The 17,614-nt window shown below is 38.9% G+C and overlaps 1 protein-coding gene across 1 annotated transcript in view; it reads right to left on the reverse strand.

The window, feature by feature from the left end:
• Nucleotides 1-17,614, reverse strand: part of form3 (formin 3) — a 192,732-nt gene that overhangs the window by 85,689 nt on the left and 89,429 nt on the right.

A 17,614-nucleotide genomic window follows, 5' to 3' on the forward strand; every position in this document is an offset into this window, starting at 1 on the left:
AATGAGTATTTTAAAAGGACGTGGGCTTAGTTTTATAGGTGGGTGCCTTTTCGAGATATCGAACAAAATGTGGACCAGGGTGACCCAGAACATCATCTGTCGGGAACCGCTAATTTATTTATATATGTATTACCACGAACAGTATTCCTGCCATAATTCCAAGGGCCATTGATTTCGCCCTGCAGAACTTTTTAATTTTTTCTACTTAATATGGTAGTTGTCACACCCATTTACAAAGTTTTTTTGTTTGTTATATTTTGCATTGGCATTTTTTTCATTTTTCGAAATTTTCGATATCGAAAAAGTGGGCGTGGTTGTAGTTTCCGATTTTTAATAGCGATCTGAGATGAGCGCCTAGAAAGCTGCATAGCAAATTTCATCAAAATACCTCAAAATTTACTCAAGTTATCGTGTTTACGGACGGACGGACGGACATGGCTAAATGAATTTCTTTTTTCGCCCAGATCATTTTGATATATAGAAGTCTATATCTATCTCGATTAGTTTATGCCGTTACGGATTACCGTTATGCGAACAAAATTAATATACTCTGTGAGCTCTGCTCAGCTGAGTATAAATACAATATCTTAATCAAAATACATTCGTATAGCTTCTTCTAATTGTTATGCTACTTATGCGAAGGAATAATAAAGTCGTCCATATAAACTCGAGACGCATAGGCACACATCTGAAAAATCAAATGAATTTGATCTAACATTAACAATTCACTTGAACGTATACACATTTTATGGAATCGAGTTTATATATTTAACAAGTTTGCACTTTGCTTAGAAGTCAATATGACAGAGCACTAAAAGCAACTTTAGAGCGATAACCGATTTTTAATCTAATAAAAATAAATTGTTTTTGACAAATTTTTTCAAAAGCTTTCAAGCAATTGGCACTTAAATAAATTAATTGATTTTGAATATTCATAATACATTTTTGTTGTTGTTTTGAAAAATAATGTACATAGCCACATGCCAGTTTAATTTATAGCGTGTTGATTGTTGTTAATTATTAGATGTTAAAAAGTTAACAAGTTTGTTATACATAAATATTTAAATGGGAGCAGCGCGGCATATAATGAATTTATTTGACAGATTGTTGGTTTATATTTCATCATCAACATTTCACTATTCCATGCGTTAGAATAACCGATGAGCTGCGGGGGTTGAAAACAGGCGCATTTTCTCAGTTTAGAACTTGTGTGTACTTTCTCCAATCCTACCTATCAAATTTAAAGCAGCTGCATAAACAGGTTTGCCAAGATTAAGAAGGAACTTTTCGGGTTTCTCCAAACCTGACAAAGGCTTGAGACAAGGCGAATCAGTAACATGAAGTTTGTTTTAGCCGAATGCTGGACAATATAATTTTAACAGCAGATCTAATACGCGATGGTACAATCTATTACATCGCACACCAAGATCAAAACAGCGATCAACTCAAAAATCGCAATGTTCCGAGAACATGAAAAACTGACTGCTTTCCTGTATGTGCCAATGTAATTTTTTACAAATAACAGGAAATGAAAAGAAAGGAAAGGAGAGGCCAGGTTAGGAAAGGCAAGGAAAGAAACGAAAGGGAAGGCCAGCAAAAGAAGGAAAATTCACGAAGAGGAAGGAAAGAAAGGAAATGAAAGAAAAGAAAGAAAAGGAGAGGAAAGGATAACAACCATTATCGATGAGCGTGCTATGCATTTGTTGTTATCAGTTTATTGTCGGCGTGTTATTGACGTGAGTAATAGACGAGATAGCAATTTGTTATCGAAGGGTTACAATTTTGTTATCGATGAGTTATCGGCTTATCATCTTATTATAGGTTGCCAATTTGTTAATTAAAAAAATATCGATTAATTTTATTATCGAAAAATATCGATTTTTTATAAAAAAATTATGATTTTCTATCAAATAAAATATCAATTCGTTACCGATAAAAAATTATAAATTTTTCGATAACTTTTCGATAGAAAATCGATATTTTTTCGATAATAAAGCGATGATGTTGCGATATTAAACACGTCGATAACAATGCCACAATAATAACGGTCCGGTCAGTTTATCCACTAATGAATTCTTCCACACCCTGTTAAATGATTCCAAAAAAGCGCCAAATTAATTCAAAAATTATTTTGAAATGGCTGCGGAATTGTTCCAAGATGATGCCATAACAATTTCAGAATAGTCCCGAAAAAATCCCGAAATTATTCCGAAATAGTCATGCAATAATCCCGAAATGTTCCCTAACACACTTCCAAATTGATCCCGAAATATTACTTAAAAAAATTCCGTAATGATCTCAAAATAGTCCCACAATGATTCTAAAATTATCCACGAAAAGTTCAATAATTTTGATTTACTGATAAATTGGTTCTGGAAATAGTCTCTGCATGACTCAAAATATTCGATCGGGACGTAGTATGATTTTTCTGGTTAAAATTTTGAGGAATAACAAATAATTGCAGGTCCTGACAATTTCTTAATGTTAAGTTAATATTACATAACCTAAATTTATATATAAAAAGTACCTTGAATCCTATATAAAGAGTAGGTAAAATTTAATTATCATACAAATGAGGGGAAGGTGAACCAAGCCGCAAAAACTCCAGGCGGGACAGAACGGATTAGCGTAGCAATACTGTTTCAAAACTGCCTGTGGTAGGAGTGAGCAAGTGATGCCATGCAGATGGCGCGATTTGTTCACAGAGTTGGTCATATGTTCAATAGAACGAACGAGGAGCTTGCAGCTCGGCGCCATGAATGGGGTGCTCAAAAAAAAAACGATGATAGTGGATATCCGCAAGATCAATATTAAGCACACCAATGCAGCTTCTGCCAATTTGATGATATGCTTTGAAAAAAGTTTCAACAGTCGGGTCTTTCACCTGAGATAGCAGGTGACGGCCTTGTTTTATCGGCATGGGAAATATACATACGCCAAAACTACCTACAGATTACAGTTGACGCGCTTCTACAAAAGAACAACTTGAATATTCTTTTTGGTAAGCACATCATCTTGGACCACTTACTTTCCCTTGCACCAAGACATAATATTTCTATTTATTTATATCCGTCGTTACTACTCAGAAATTGCTTATATTGCAGCCATAGATCAGGTCTTAGATCTCAGCGTTAGTAGGAAAATTGTAGATCGACTATTACGTTGGAGGGTTTATATCGTGTTCCTTTTCTAATCACCGCTATATTCAATACCCTGCAAGTTAAGCACGTCCTATCAAAATACCTTTCATAAAACATAGAGGCACTAACTTGGACCTGTATTGTAGGAAGTTGGAAAAGATATTGCTTGTGGCACCTGCGGAGATTTCGGACGTGTAAAAAGCTGGAAAAACGTCGAACGCAGCAATGAGATTGAAAGGTGGCTGGAAGTTGAGTAGCGTGGAATCTCGCAAGCTTCTGTTTGGCAATAATTTCCCTGATGTCCAGCTAGCGCAGGAGTCCTATAACTTCACCATCGCCAATTCTTGACTCTAAGAAAATGTACTTATCCCCCCAAATGCTTAAAGTGACTATCTCAAACTAATTATAAGTGAATATAAAATGAATGCATTTCCGTTTCATAAGTGAATTTTCTCTCTTAGAAAAATCGCATTACTGGAAAACAAAAATCATTTTACTTATAAATACATACACACCGCCATACGTACATACCAACGTCAAACCCTACAAACATACACACATCACACATATTGATTGTTTGCACAGTGTGGGCTGTCATACACTTATTAACAACTGAATGCTAATTTAAAATGTAGGAAGCAAAATAAAATATTTGTGTCAATAAAAAAAAAAAACGCCACTAGAATGGAAACGTATAATTTAGCATTATTTGCCGGTTATATAATAATTTAATGGTGTAAGTATATTTCTTGGTAATTTTATTATTAATAATTTTGAGTTACTTACAATTTATATTCAAGATGAATTGAAATGTTGCATTTAAGAAAAAAAAAATTATTTAAAAACACTTAATAATCTAATCGAAGTGTCAATGGGTGTATCAGAAGCCTTCTGTGCATGCGAGGGTTTGTGTTGGTAAGTGGAAGAATCGTTTCTTTAGTCTTTTATGTTTATACTCAGCTGAGCAGAGCTCACAGAGTATATTAACTTTATTCGCATAACGGTAATCCATAACGGCATAAACTAATCGAGATAGATATACACTTCTATATATCAAAATGATCTGGGCGAAAAACGAAATTCATTTAGCCATGTCCGTCCGTCCGTCCGTAAACATGATAACTTGAGTAAATTTTGAGGTATCATAATAAAATTTGGCATGTAAGTTCCTGGGCACTCATCTCAGATCGCTATTTAAAATGAATGAAATCGGACTATAACCACGCCCCCTTTTTCTATATCGAAAATTTCGAAAAACCGAAAAAGTGCGATAATTCATTACCAAAGACGGATAAAGCGATAAAACTTGGTAGAGGGGTTGACCATATGACGCAGAATAGAAAAGTAGTAAAATGTTGGACAATGGGCGTGGCCCCGCCCACTTTTAAAAGAAGGTAATTTAAAAGTTTTGCAAGCTGTAATTTGGCAGTCGTTGAAGATATCATGATAAAATTTGGCAGCAACGCTAATCTTATTACAGTATGTGTGCTAAATAAAAACTAGTAAAATCAGATGACAAACACGCCCACTTTAAAAAAAAAAATATTTAAAAGTAGAATCTTAACAAAAAATTTAATATCTTTACAGTATATAAGTAAATTAAGTCAACATTAATCTCCAGTAATGATATGGTGCAACAAAATACAAAAATAAAAGAAAATTCCAAAATGGGCGTGGCTCCGCCCTTTTTCATTTAATTTGTCTAGAATACCTTTAATGCCATAAGTCGACCACAAATTTACCAATCCTTGTGAAATTTGGGAGAGGCATAGACTCTATAACGATAAATCTTTTCTATGAAAACGGTCGAAATCGGTTGAAGCCACGCCCAGTTTTTATACACAGTCGACCGTCTGTCCTTCCGATATATCTTTACTAAACTTAGTTCACGTACTTATCTGAACTCACATTATCTTGGTATTAAAAATGGGCGAAATCCGACTATGACCCGCCCACTTTTTGGATATCGAAAATTTCGAAAAACGAAAAAAATTTCAGAATTCTATACCAAATATGAAAAAGGTAATGGAACATGGTAATTGGATTGGTTTTTTGATGCAAAATATAACTTTGGAAAAAACTTTGTAAAATTGGTGTGATACCTATCATATTAAGTAGAAGAAAATAAAAAAGTTCTGCAGTGCGAAATCAAAATCAAAATCTCGAAAAGGCGTCCACCTATAGAACTAAGGCCCACTCCCTTTTAAAACCCTCATTAATACCTTTAATTTAATACCCACATCGTACAAATACAATCTAGATTCACCCCTGGTCCACCTTTATGGGGATTTCTCCTTTCGCCCACTCCCTTTTAAAATACTCTTTAGTACCATCCATTTGATACCCGTGTCATACAAACACATTCCAAGATTACCCTAGGTTCATTTTCCTACCTGGTAATTTTCCCTTATTTTATTTCCAATGCTCTCAGCTGAGCATGTAGTGTTCGGTTTCACCCGAACTTAGCCTTCCTTATTATTTTGCTTGCGTCAGTATTAGAGAAACTCTGCAGATATGGTTGTTGTGATTTTATTGTAAGAATATCATAGTTTTTTTAGTGAATCATTATATTTAGGTGTGTTTTAACTGAAGATGGTTAGCATTAATATACAAATAAATATATCTGTATATGTTTATATTTATTTTAATTATTCGAGTAGGCGTAAAGTACATTTTTCTGAGAAATTTGTATTCTACTTTGTTGAAATTTTTTGTTAAAGAAGCTTGCTGTTATTAAAAGTGGAGCTTATTCTATACCAAGCAACTCAGTTGCAGCTGATGTTAATGTATTTATTGTTTATAGGTAATATTGGTTAGCAGATGACATTAGGTGCGATCAAAGTCAGCTACATGTATGTCTATCAATTTATTTGTATGAATCAATAACAACTAATTGCTTTTCAAATGTGAAAGAAAATGTGTTGAAATATTTTTTAAGTGTTTTGTTTTAATAAGCACAACAAAAAATGTAAACGTTGTTGATGTAGTAATCAGTTGTAATAACGTAAACAAATAGAAAGCAATTAAGCAAATCAGCTGCGAGAATATTTGATTATATTCAGTAGGTCGAGTTGTTAACGATGCATTCTATGCATTCCCTTTCCTGAACTAACACTTTTGGAGTGCAGCCTTTATTAATTTTTTGGGCATAATGAAAAAAATTTGTCACTATCCATTTTGTTAGTCCGGCCTTTCAATTCCTTTTACTTTTCTTATATAGAACAATAAAATTGAAAAGCATTCCACGATTGAAACGTAATATTGAAAAGCAAAGGGTTTGGGGGATCTACTCTCCGAGTATTACAGTGCAATGAATGCAACCTACTGAATAAAAAAAAGGAATAACAAGTAAGGAAGGCTAAGTTCGGGTGCAACTGAACATTACATACTCAGATGAGAGCTTTAGAGACAAAATAAGGGAAAAGCACCTAGGGCAACCCTGGAATGTGTTTGTATGATACGGGTTTCAAATGAAAGGTGTTAATGAATATTTTAAAAGGGAGTGGGCCCTAGTTCTGTAGGTGGGCGCCTTTTCGAGATATCGCCATAAAGGTGGACCAGGGGTGACTATAGAACGCGTTTGTACGATATGGGTTTCAAATTAAAGGTATTAATGAGGGTTTTAAAAGGGAGTGGCCCTTAATTGTATATGTGAAGGCGTTTTCTAGATATCGACCAAAATGTGGATCAGGGTAACCCAGAACATCATCTGTCGGGTACGGCTATTTTATTTATATATATAATACCACGAACAGTTTTCCTGCCATGATTCCAAGGGCTTTTGATTTCGCCCTGCAGAACTTTTTCATTTTCTTCTGCTTAATAAGGTAGGTGTATCACCAAGTATACAAAGTTTTTTCTAAAGTTATATTTTGCGTGAAAAACCAATCCAATCACCATGTTTCATCCCTTTTTTCGTATTTGGTATAGAATTATGGAATTTTTTTCATTTTTCGAAATTTTCGATATCGAAAAAGTGGGCGTGGTCATGGTCGAATTTCGCCCATTTTTAATACCAAGATACAGTTAGTTCAGATAAGTACGTGAACTAAGTTTAGTAAAGATATATGGATTTTTGCTCAAGTTTTCGTATTAACGGCCAAGAGGAAAGACAGACGGTCGACTGTGTAACCGATTTTGCCTATTTTCACAGAAAACAGTTATCGTCATAGAATCTATGTCCCTACTAAATTTCACAAGGATTGGTAAATTTTTGTTCGACTTATGGCATTAAAAGTATTCTAGACAAATTAAATGAAAAAGGGCTGAGCCACGCCCATTTTGAAATGTTCTTTTATTTTTGTATTTTGTTGCACCATATCATTACTGCAGTTGAATGCTGTCATAATTTACTTATATACTGTAAAGATATTAAATTTTTTGTTAAAATTTGACTTAAATATGTTTTTTTCTTAAAGTGGGCGTGTTACTCATCCGATTTTGCTAATTTTTATTTAGCGCACATACAGTAATAGGAGTAACGCTCCTGCCAAATTTCATAATAATATCTTCAACAACTGCCAAATTACAGCTTGCAGAACTTTTAAATTACCTTCTTTTAAAAGTGGGCGGTGCCACGCCCATTTTCCAACATTTTACTACTTTTCTATTCTGCGTCATATGGTCAACCCACCTACCAAGTTTCATCGCTTTATCCGTCTTTGGTAATGAATTATCGCACTTTTTCGGTTTTTCGAAATTTTCGATATAGAAAAAGTGGGCGTGGTTATAGTCCGATTTCATTCATTTTAAATAGCGATCTGAGATGAGTGCCCAGGAACTTACATACCAAATTTCATTAAGATACCTCAAAATTTCTTCAAGTTATCGTGTTTACGGGCAGACGGACGGACGTTGCTAAATGAATTTCTTTCTCCGCCCAGAGCATTTTGATATATATAAGTCTATATATATGTGGATTAGTTTATGCCGTTACAGGGTACCGTTATGCGAACAAAGTTAATATACTCTGTGAGCTCTGCTCAGCTGGGTATAAAAAATGGAATAATAAAGGAATGAAAAAAGGAATAATGGCTAACAAAAAAGTCTGGACTGCCAAAAGATTATGCAATCCTCTGAGGCTACATCAAAGGAATAATTATTCTAAGTAGAATGCATTCCTTAACAACTCTGCCAGATGGCAAAGTAAGAGTAGTGACGATGTTTAACTTCGCAGTAATCGCTATTATTTCGTTACAATTCACGCCTGCTGTGCCTATTTTGCGAAAGCTGACGCCAAATGAGAGCACCAAGAGAGGTCAAGTCTTCCCTCACCTGCCTTGCCCAACACAGTAGAGATCCCCTCCCCTTCCTCTGCTTCCAAACTGCGGTGTCAACTAGAAAACTTTCTTGGCTGGAGCGTATTCGTCCGTTTGCATAATATGACTTTGTCAGCGCAGCTTTTGTTTATTATTCGCTACACCATCTTCGTATCTGCGTAAAGCTTGCACAGCTCGAGATTATACCTCCTTTGTTACTAGCCACCGGCATCACGGACAGGACAATACATCTTTCGGAGAACCTTTCTCTCCAATACTACAAAAGCCATCTCATCTTCCCCGATTCCGGATTGCTATAGTGTGCTCTACCCACTGAGCTATCACATCTGTGTAACAATATGACATGTGCCGGAACACGCAACGTTTGCTAAGCTGACTCGAGGCCGACTTGTCCAGAAGCAGAGAGTACGTGGTCAGTAGAATACCAAAGTCTCCGCAAGTAAGGTCGGGAGATCTCTCATAGCCCTCGATCTCACGAAGACAGAGCTTACCGGTATGAAAGCCGCCTTACTATCTGATTATTTCTAAAATTCCCTATCAGTTTCAGCGGCGGATAGCAATCCATCTACCGCATTCTTTATAGCGACGACATCCGCCCGAAATACTCCGCAATGATCGGGCAGCCTAAATTTGAGCTCATGATAGAATCTCGACCCTTATCCATCCCTCCCAGCCATATCCATCCATGAACAGGCTCACCATATTAATTCCCCACTCCACTCATTTCTTAATAGAATATGAGTGTTGGATGTAGCAATAGGCGTAGAAGGCGACGGACTATAGTCTTGTCAGGGATGAAGTCAAAGTTGATCAGAATGATAGAGTTCGTAATTTACAAGCTTGTATAGCCGAAGCATAGTCGAAGTATAGTCACGAAGCCATTTTGCCACATGGTATGCGGCCATTTTTCCCACGATGTCGACTGCATCTGTAGTATCGCGTTTAGTGCCAGTCTAGGTGTTCTGCGAAAAGCACTGCTTATTCTAACCATCGCTGCACAGTTTCTAACCTTTTGCCGTGAAAAAAGTGTATAGTGCTCTCCTACAGCCCAGAATGCTTGAACACCATATCGTAGAGCCAACCACCCTTGGCGAGAGCCCCCATTGTATGAAAATTACCCCCTGACAGGCAACCGAAGCCTTCTTAGCCGCGGCCTTCAGATTATGCTTCCATAACAGTTTGCTGTGAAGAAGAATTCCAAGGTAGTTAACCCGGTCAGACAGCATCAGCGGTACTCCCCCAATACATGTGCGTATTAGCTCAGAAATCGTTTACCTCTGCGTAAATAAAACGTGCTAAGTTTCGTTAGTTGACAACTAGTAGTTTGATTGATTGACCAACGTTACAAATCCAGTGAACCCTTCAAAACGTGCCTCAGTGCATTCAGAAATTTGCTTTTTGACAAAAATTGCCAGGTCATCGGCAGTTCGTTCATTATCTCGAACCAAAGCAGAGGAGAAAGAACACCCCCGTGCCGTGCCCCTTCTCACCTTTCTCTGACCTGTCATTCCTCTCCATTCCTTAGCCACAGTTCTGCCACCCAACAATCTGCTGATGAATTCCTCCAGAGTCAATTTGAGTCCGAGTATTAATAGGACCTTTCAAAATGCCGCTGCTAAGGCTTCTTCAAGAAAGGCACTGAATTCCTTATTCTCAGGGTGCCCCTCAATAAGTCGGACAACCGAATGAAGAGCTGTATCCCAAAACCTTTCCTTACAGGAATTAAAGGGGTTGATAAGTGCAATACAAAGCTTTATAGCTTCAGAGCTTCCGCAGCCCAATTGTCAACCTCACCTACTCGAGGGGAATCCTGCTACAATTATGAGTGTTTCATGCACATTTTTAGCAGGCGAGGCTCTGGCGACCCCAAGATCCGCGTGGAACTATGGGGGGGGGGGGGATGACTTAGAAGATTATATGTGGTCCTATTAAAGGTTCCCGAGAGAGTCGGGCTAGTACCTTAATGGTGCTTGTTACCGGAACGTGTCAGCTCTATATCCGGCAAAGGACCATAAACATCGATAAAACTCCTCTAAACCTTCGGGGAGTGTACAACAATAACAACCTTTCCTTAAAATAGGCCTTTTGAAACTTTTTCGAAACTCGCTCTCGAAGAACCCTGATCCTTATGTAGAAATCAATTAGGCGTTGCAGAGTGTTTAATAGGCTGATTGACGTAAGAGATTTCTCCGTGCTCTACTAAGAGACGTGTAAAGTGGAGACGGGCAACGGCATGGCTCAGTGAGGTGAGGGCAGTTTACTAAGCCAACGGGTGCCAAGTGACAATGGTCATGTGCATGCCCTCTCACAGAAGACTAACAAAAATATATGGGTATGGTAGTTTTTACAGACCATATTTTATTTTGTATCGGTGTTGTTATTATTATAATGGTTTTAATTCATAAATATTTTCTTCAATGAAATAAAAGCATTCATAGTTTACAACGTCTCTCTCGCTGATATACTTTTTTTGTTTCTATCTCGACAGATTGTCGTATTAAAAATGCAAGAATAAATTAATTATTTAACAATATAACGACTTGACACACCTTAAGTTGTTGTCTATGTCTTTATTTTACATATTTACACATTTATTTATATGTGTATCTTTATTAGCGTCCATTAAGCGTGTGCACAGCGCGAAGACCGCTTCCCTAGGCCGTCGGTTCTATGTACCGGAGCGACTCGGAATTTTTCCCGACCAAGGACTGCCATTTCAGTGTACTCCCATTTAATTTGTTGCGTCCCTCCCATAAATTGTCATCCTCCCAGCAGCTCCTTGCAGCGAGACTGCTCCATATTTTCTTGCTCCGGGAAGGTATCGAACCCAATCGGGGTTCGCTCCTGATCCCGGTTCTGAGAAATGGTTTTGCTACATCTGGCGGAAAAGAATCTTTTTACGACGGTCATACTCTTGTCAGTGTGTCTCGTGTAAGGGATGGTTGCATCAGACAGGATGTTCTGGGCTAGACCCCAAAAACCAGACGTCCACGTAACTTCTATAAATGTTTTGTGGCTTCTTGCTGTTCACGCCGGAGGATGTCCCATAGTCTGCGCCTTAGCGCCCCCGCTACCTTCCAGCAACTCCACTGCTCAGCAAGCCACAACAAGTACCCGCTGTTGCTAGCGCCCCACGGCGAAACGAACTCACACGGCTGCTCCCACTCATACCTACAATCTCCGCAGTAGAGTCGGGAGCAATGCCGAGCCCAATGCAGCTCCTGACATGGACGGTGCCACTTTCCTAGATGTTCTGGTCTCCGCAACGGCAACTCCCCGACGGGTTTCATTGCGCCATGTTGACAGGCCGCATACCCAAATACACCGGGTACCCCAATACTTACCCAAGGACGTCTAGTCCCAGGGCCACAACAGCAATCGCGTTCTGGCCTTTCACAACCCAGGCGTAGTCACCGTCACTTACTCCCAGAGTGACGACGTCTCCCCTATGCACTTCAGAATTCTGCAGTTAAATTGTAATGGATTAACTGGGAAGATGATGGAGATAGTCGACTTCATGAAGCGGCATAACATCCGCATTGCTGCGTATATGCTGGGTATATTGTCCACAGAAAAGATCGCGAGAGCGGAAATGGAGGCGGCCTCGCGTTTATCATGCACCACACTGTGCAATATCATATATTTGATCCCGACATCGACCGCAGCGACAGTGTCTTAGAACGTCAAGGATTATCTGTCCGGTCGGGCGATGCAAACCTAGAAATCATCAACATCTACATCCATTCTGTTACCTGTTACCCCAGTGGATAACGCCCTGATATCAATGGCGTTCTCACTGGAAACAATCGCATTATCTTAGGCGATTACAATGCCCATCACGATCTATGGCATTTAAACTTGCGGGTGGACAGTAGGGGTGAGATGTTAGAAACGACGTTCTGCACAATAAACGGAGACGCCCCCACACGTATGGTAGAAAGTTGTCACAGTTCGCCGGATATTTCAATCGTGAGCGCAGAACTCGTAAACTGCGTCAACTGGCAGCCGATGGTAACATTGGCATCCGACCACCTGCCTATACTTATTTCGCTCGAGCGTTCCGCCGACTTCACCGTCGCAGAAAAACGCACGTTCATTAACTTTAAAAAAGGAAAGTGGGACGAATACAAATCATTTACAGACAACCGCTTTGCTGCCCTCCCTATCCCAACTGATGCCCGCCAAGGGGAGCGTGCTTTCCGCAAGGTCATTGAATCCGCCTCGGCTCTTTCATTCCCGCCGGTAGAATTTCCGAAATTCGGCCCCAATTCCAAGCAGAGGCCGCAAGTTTAGCGAGAGAAAGTGACTTTATAAGACAACTCGATCCCGGCGACCCCCAAATAAGGGATATAAACCAACACATCAGATTGCTTGTGGATGAACACAAGCGGGCGAAATGGGAGGAGCACCTATGCAGTTGTAACCTCTCTGCCGGTGTAGGTAAACTTTGGTCCACTGTAAAGTCCCTATCGAATCCGTCTAGGCACAATGACAAAGTTTCCATTGCCTTTGGCGACAAAGTGCTGTCGGATGCGAAAAACTGCGCGAGCGCTTTCTGCTGACAATATATAATGCATTCTACGGTCGACAAAAATAGACGGAGGGCCAACAGACACTCGCATAAACATATGTTCAGCGCGTCACCAATTACCATCACCGCCAAAGAGGTTGAGGATACCATCGGTCATGCTAAACCATCCAAAGCAGGGGCCCCGGACGGCATAGCCATGCCGATGCTTCAGAGCCTAGGGAAAGAGGGTTTCAAATATTTAGCACATGTCTTCAACCTGTCTCTTTCCACTTTTGTCATACCCGAAAAATGGAAAATGGCCAAAGTGGTCCCGCTACTAAAGCCTGGGAAACCAGCTAACATAGGAGAGTCATATCGCCCGATATCTCCCCTATCGCCAGTAGTCAAGACGCTTGAAGCCATTTTGCTCCCCTACTTCAAAGCAAATTTGCAGCTAGCCTGTCATCAGCATGGCTTTAGAAAACTCCATAGCACCACCACCGCGCTAAATGCCATTAGCACCCAGATAAATTGTGGTTTAAAAAGCCCCACCATAGAACAATACTCGTAGCGCTAGACCTATCAAAAGCTTTTGATACGGTCAACCATAGCACGTTACTGCAAGACTTGGAAGGGTCTACCCCATGCCTTAAAAGATGAACCGAAAATTATCTGGGTGGTCGGCAGGCATCGGTGCAATTCTGAAACGAAACATCAAAGCCAAGAAGAATTAAAAAAGCGGTGCCACAGGGTGGTGTCCTATCCCCACTTTTGTTTAATTTTTACAAATCAAAACCACCTTCGCCACCGGAAAGAGTTACTATCGTTTCTTACGCCGATGACTGCGCAATAATGGCCACAGGCCCGGTCCCACAGATCGATGAGCTTTGCAACAGAATAAACGGCTACCTCCTTGATCTCTCCAGTTTTTTCATCTCTCGAAACCTGGCATTATCACCGACTAAATCATCCGCGACCTTATTTACATCTTGGACGTCCCAAATGTCGACCATTTTGAACAACCACGTCGATGGCACTACGCTACCGACTGTCCTACAAACCAAAATCTTAGGTGTGACGTTTGATCAGGATCTACATTTTGGTGAGCACGCAGCCGTAATTGTTCCCAAAATCCAGAGCCGTAATAAAATCCTCAAATCCCTTGCTGGCAGTACTTGGGGAAAAGACAAAGAAACGCTCATTACCACATGCAAAGCAATTGGCCAGCCGTTTGCGTGCTACGCGTCCCCTATATGATCGCCAAGCCTAAGAACTACCCACTGGAAGAAGCTACAGGCCTGCCAAAATACTGCGCTCAGAACCGCCACGGGCTTTCTTCTTATGTCCCCAGAACACCATCTACATAATGAGGCGAGAATACTCCCCATCAGGGCGAGAAATGAGATGCTAACTAAACAGTTCCTGTTGAATACCCAGAAACCTGGGCATCCCAACCGACATCTGATTGATGAGCCACCACCGCCTAGGGACTTAAGGTGTCATCTCCGTAAGCATTATGAGAAAATACGGCACCTGAGAACTCAGCCGTATGAAGCAAAAAAACACAAGGAGGTCCTTGGTGAACTCCACAAACAGGGTTCGGACCTTTATGCCGAGAATTGCCCGGTGAATCCAGTACTAAGGGAACAGTACCCAAAACTTGCGGAAGAGGAACGTATGCTCCCCAGGGAAACGCGAGTCACTCTGGCTCAACTTCGTTCTGGATACTGCAACAGGTTAAACTCTTACATATCCAAAATCAACCCCGACATACAAAATGTATGCCCCGCTTGCAATGTGTCTCCACATGACACCAACCATCTCTTTAATTGTAATGTGGAACCAACGCCTCTAACACCCCTTTCATTATGGTCCACTCCTGTCGAAACAGCAAGTTTGCTTGGACTCCCGTTTGAGGATATTGATGACAATTTGTAATCGGTCGCAGCTATTAGGTGGGGCGAAACATTGCTACAACAACAAAAACAACCGCGCGAAGAAGTTGTATATAATTAAAAAAACGCCAGCAGCTACATAAAACAAAAAAATTAGCGGCGTGTAACATGTGCCTACATAGACATGAATGTTTATCTGTATGTATGCAAGCATGTAGTTGTAGATAATTGTCTAAGCGCCTAATAATTGCCAGCGCAAAAACGAAATTAACGCGTGTTGCTAATTTTCTTAATAAGTATACTTATATATATATATATATATATATATGTTTTAATAAACATAAATTACAATTATTAATTTATTGTTAGTCTCTTTGTAGTTGAGTCCCCGTACTTACAAACTTTGTGTTTGCCGCTGAGAATAAAGAAATTAAAAATATAGCGAAGCTCACATTCAAAACAAACTTCCACTACTCAAGCAGTTGCGTGATGCTGCTGCTCATATGCTGTGAAGCGTTGTAGTGACGCCAACTAACGGGCGCTGACGCACATACAAATACCAAAGAGCGCTTCGGCACGCGCTGCGAACGCGTATTCAAACACTTTACAACACGTAGCTTGTTATTGTAAAATATGTAAATATGTAAAAGCCAAAACACCTGAGACGCAATAACAGTGCCGGATTATCCATATGATAGTGTAGGTAACAATTTAGGGGCGCCATTAAGTAACAATTTTGTTAATCATAGACAGCTGAAAGTTGTCCCATCAAATAACTTTTGAACTAAGTGTTTATTTAAAATTCACCATCATCTTCATTAGTTGGCGCTTAAATAGCTCACCGATTTTGGCCGTTTTGTAAGAAGTCACGCCAGCTATTCCTGTTACGCGACAACTGATGCCGATTAGGAGCTCCTGCCTCTTCAAACTCAGTGGTGGTCTCCTGGTGTCGACTGACATACTTTCTTGAGCAGAGCGTCTTTGTCCATTTGCATAACATGACTTAGCCTGCGAAGCCTTTGAGTTTTTATTCGCTGCACTATCGTCATATCTGAATAAAGCTCCTTCGATACTCGCCGTCGACATCATGGACAGAACCATGTATCTTCTGGAGAACTTTTCTCTCGAAAACACCAAGAGCCAACTTATTTCTACATGATTCATGATTTCAAGACATACAGGTGTGATGAGCGACTTGTAGAGCGTGACTTTTGTTCGTTGAGTAAAAGCTTTGCTTTTCAATTGCCTGCTCAGTCCAAAGTAGCACTTTTTGATAAGATTATTATCGGTTTAATTAAAATTAGCACAAGAAATTATTTTTAATTTATTAAGCTTGTCACAAGCCCTCAAGCACTTCACCAAATCCACTTCCAACATACAAATTAATCCAAATAATCTGAACCATTGTGATATATTTCACTCGAACAACTTCTTTCCATCTCCCTCTTTTTTCTTTGTATTCTCCCCGCGCTGAGATTCGGACTCGAGTCGTACAACTTCTAATCCTGCTGGCCTACGACTAGGCTTTGACTGCATCTATCTGTATGCTATTTAATACAGTTTTTCCGTTGGTGCTCTCTTACTCTTATTATTCTTATTCTTATTCTTCTTTTTCTTTTTATTTTTTTATTTTTCTTTTTCTCTCATTTTCTTTGAAATTTATTTTTATTTTATTTTTCTATTTCCTTTTATTTTATTTTACAATTTCTTTATCTTTTTTGCCCCTTCTTTATCTTTTTGTTTTGCTTATTACTTTTTTTTATCGTTTTCATTTTTTCTTTTTATTTTACTATTTTTTCTTTTTTTCTTTTCTTTTTTATTTTTACTTTTAATTTTCTTCTTTTTAATTTTTCCTTTATTTTCCTTTTCCTTCTTTTTATTGTCTCCTTCCCATTTTTTTGTTTTTTTTTTTGCTTTTCTTTTTCTTTGTATTATCCTTTTTTCTTTTCCTTTTTCTTTTTCTTTTTTTCTTCTGTTTTCATATATTCTCTTTCTAGTCTCTGTTTATTTTTGTTTTACGTTTTCTTTGAATTTTTTTTATATTTATTTTTTATTTTTCCTTTACTTTGGATTTTGAGTTTAATTTTTTTATTTCTTTTTCCATTTTGTTTTCTTTGTCCTTTTCCTTACTTTTTCTGTTTCTTTTCATTTTTCAATTTTCCTTTTTCTCTTTATATTTTAGTGTCCTATGATTCCTGTCGGCCTTTCTTTTCCCTTCCCCTTCCCCTTTTTCTTTTCTTCCACTCCCGCTCTTTTTCTTTTCTCTATCTTCCTACTTGACCAGTTCATTTATGACACCTCTTCTATACGTTTTCTATTTAATTTTCCTTCCCTTTTCCTGTCCTATTTTTCTTCATCTTGCTTTCCGCCTTACCCATCCCTTCCTTTCTCTTTCCAGTTTCCTGTCCCATTGCTTCCCTTGTTTCTCCTCCACTGCTCCTTTTTTCCCATGAGTAAACTCCTTTTACATTTCAATATTTGTCACCTCCCAGGCTCCTCCCTTATTGTGTCCTCTCAACATTGCATTCCTTTTCTTCCTTTCTCTTTCTTCTTGCTCTCTTTCCTTTTTTATACTTTCCCTATCCCTTTACCTATTCGTTCTGCTCTCCCTCCTATTACTTTCTCTACCATTCCCCTAGCTATTCTTTCCCTTATACATCTTCTCTATTTTCCTCATCCTAGTCATAATATTTTTTGAAATATTCACAAAGATAAAGCGAATTTCACTTTTTTCGTGATTACCAATTTTTAGGAACGTGGCAACACTTACTTGCCAAAATTTTTTACCAG

The sequence above is a fragment of the Eurosta solidaginis genome, chromosome 5 (genome assembly GCF_040869045.1).
Source record: "Eurosta solidaginis isolate ZX-2024a chromosome 5, ASM4086904v1, whole genome shotgun sequence".
Taxonomy (NCBI): Eukaryota; Metazoa; Arthropoda; class Insecta; order Diptera; family Tephritidae; genus Eurosta; species Eurosta solidaginis.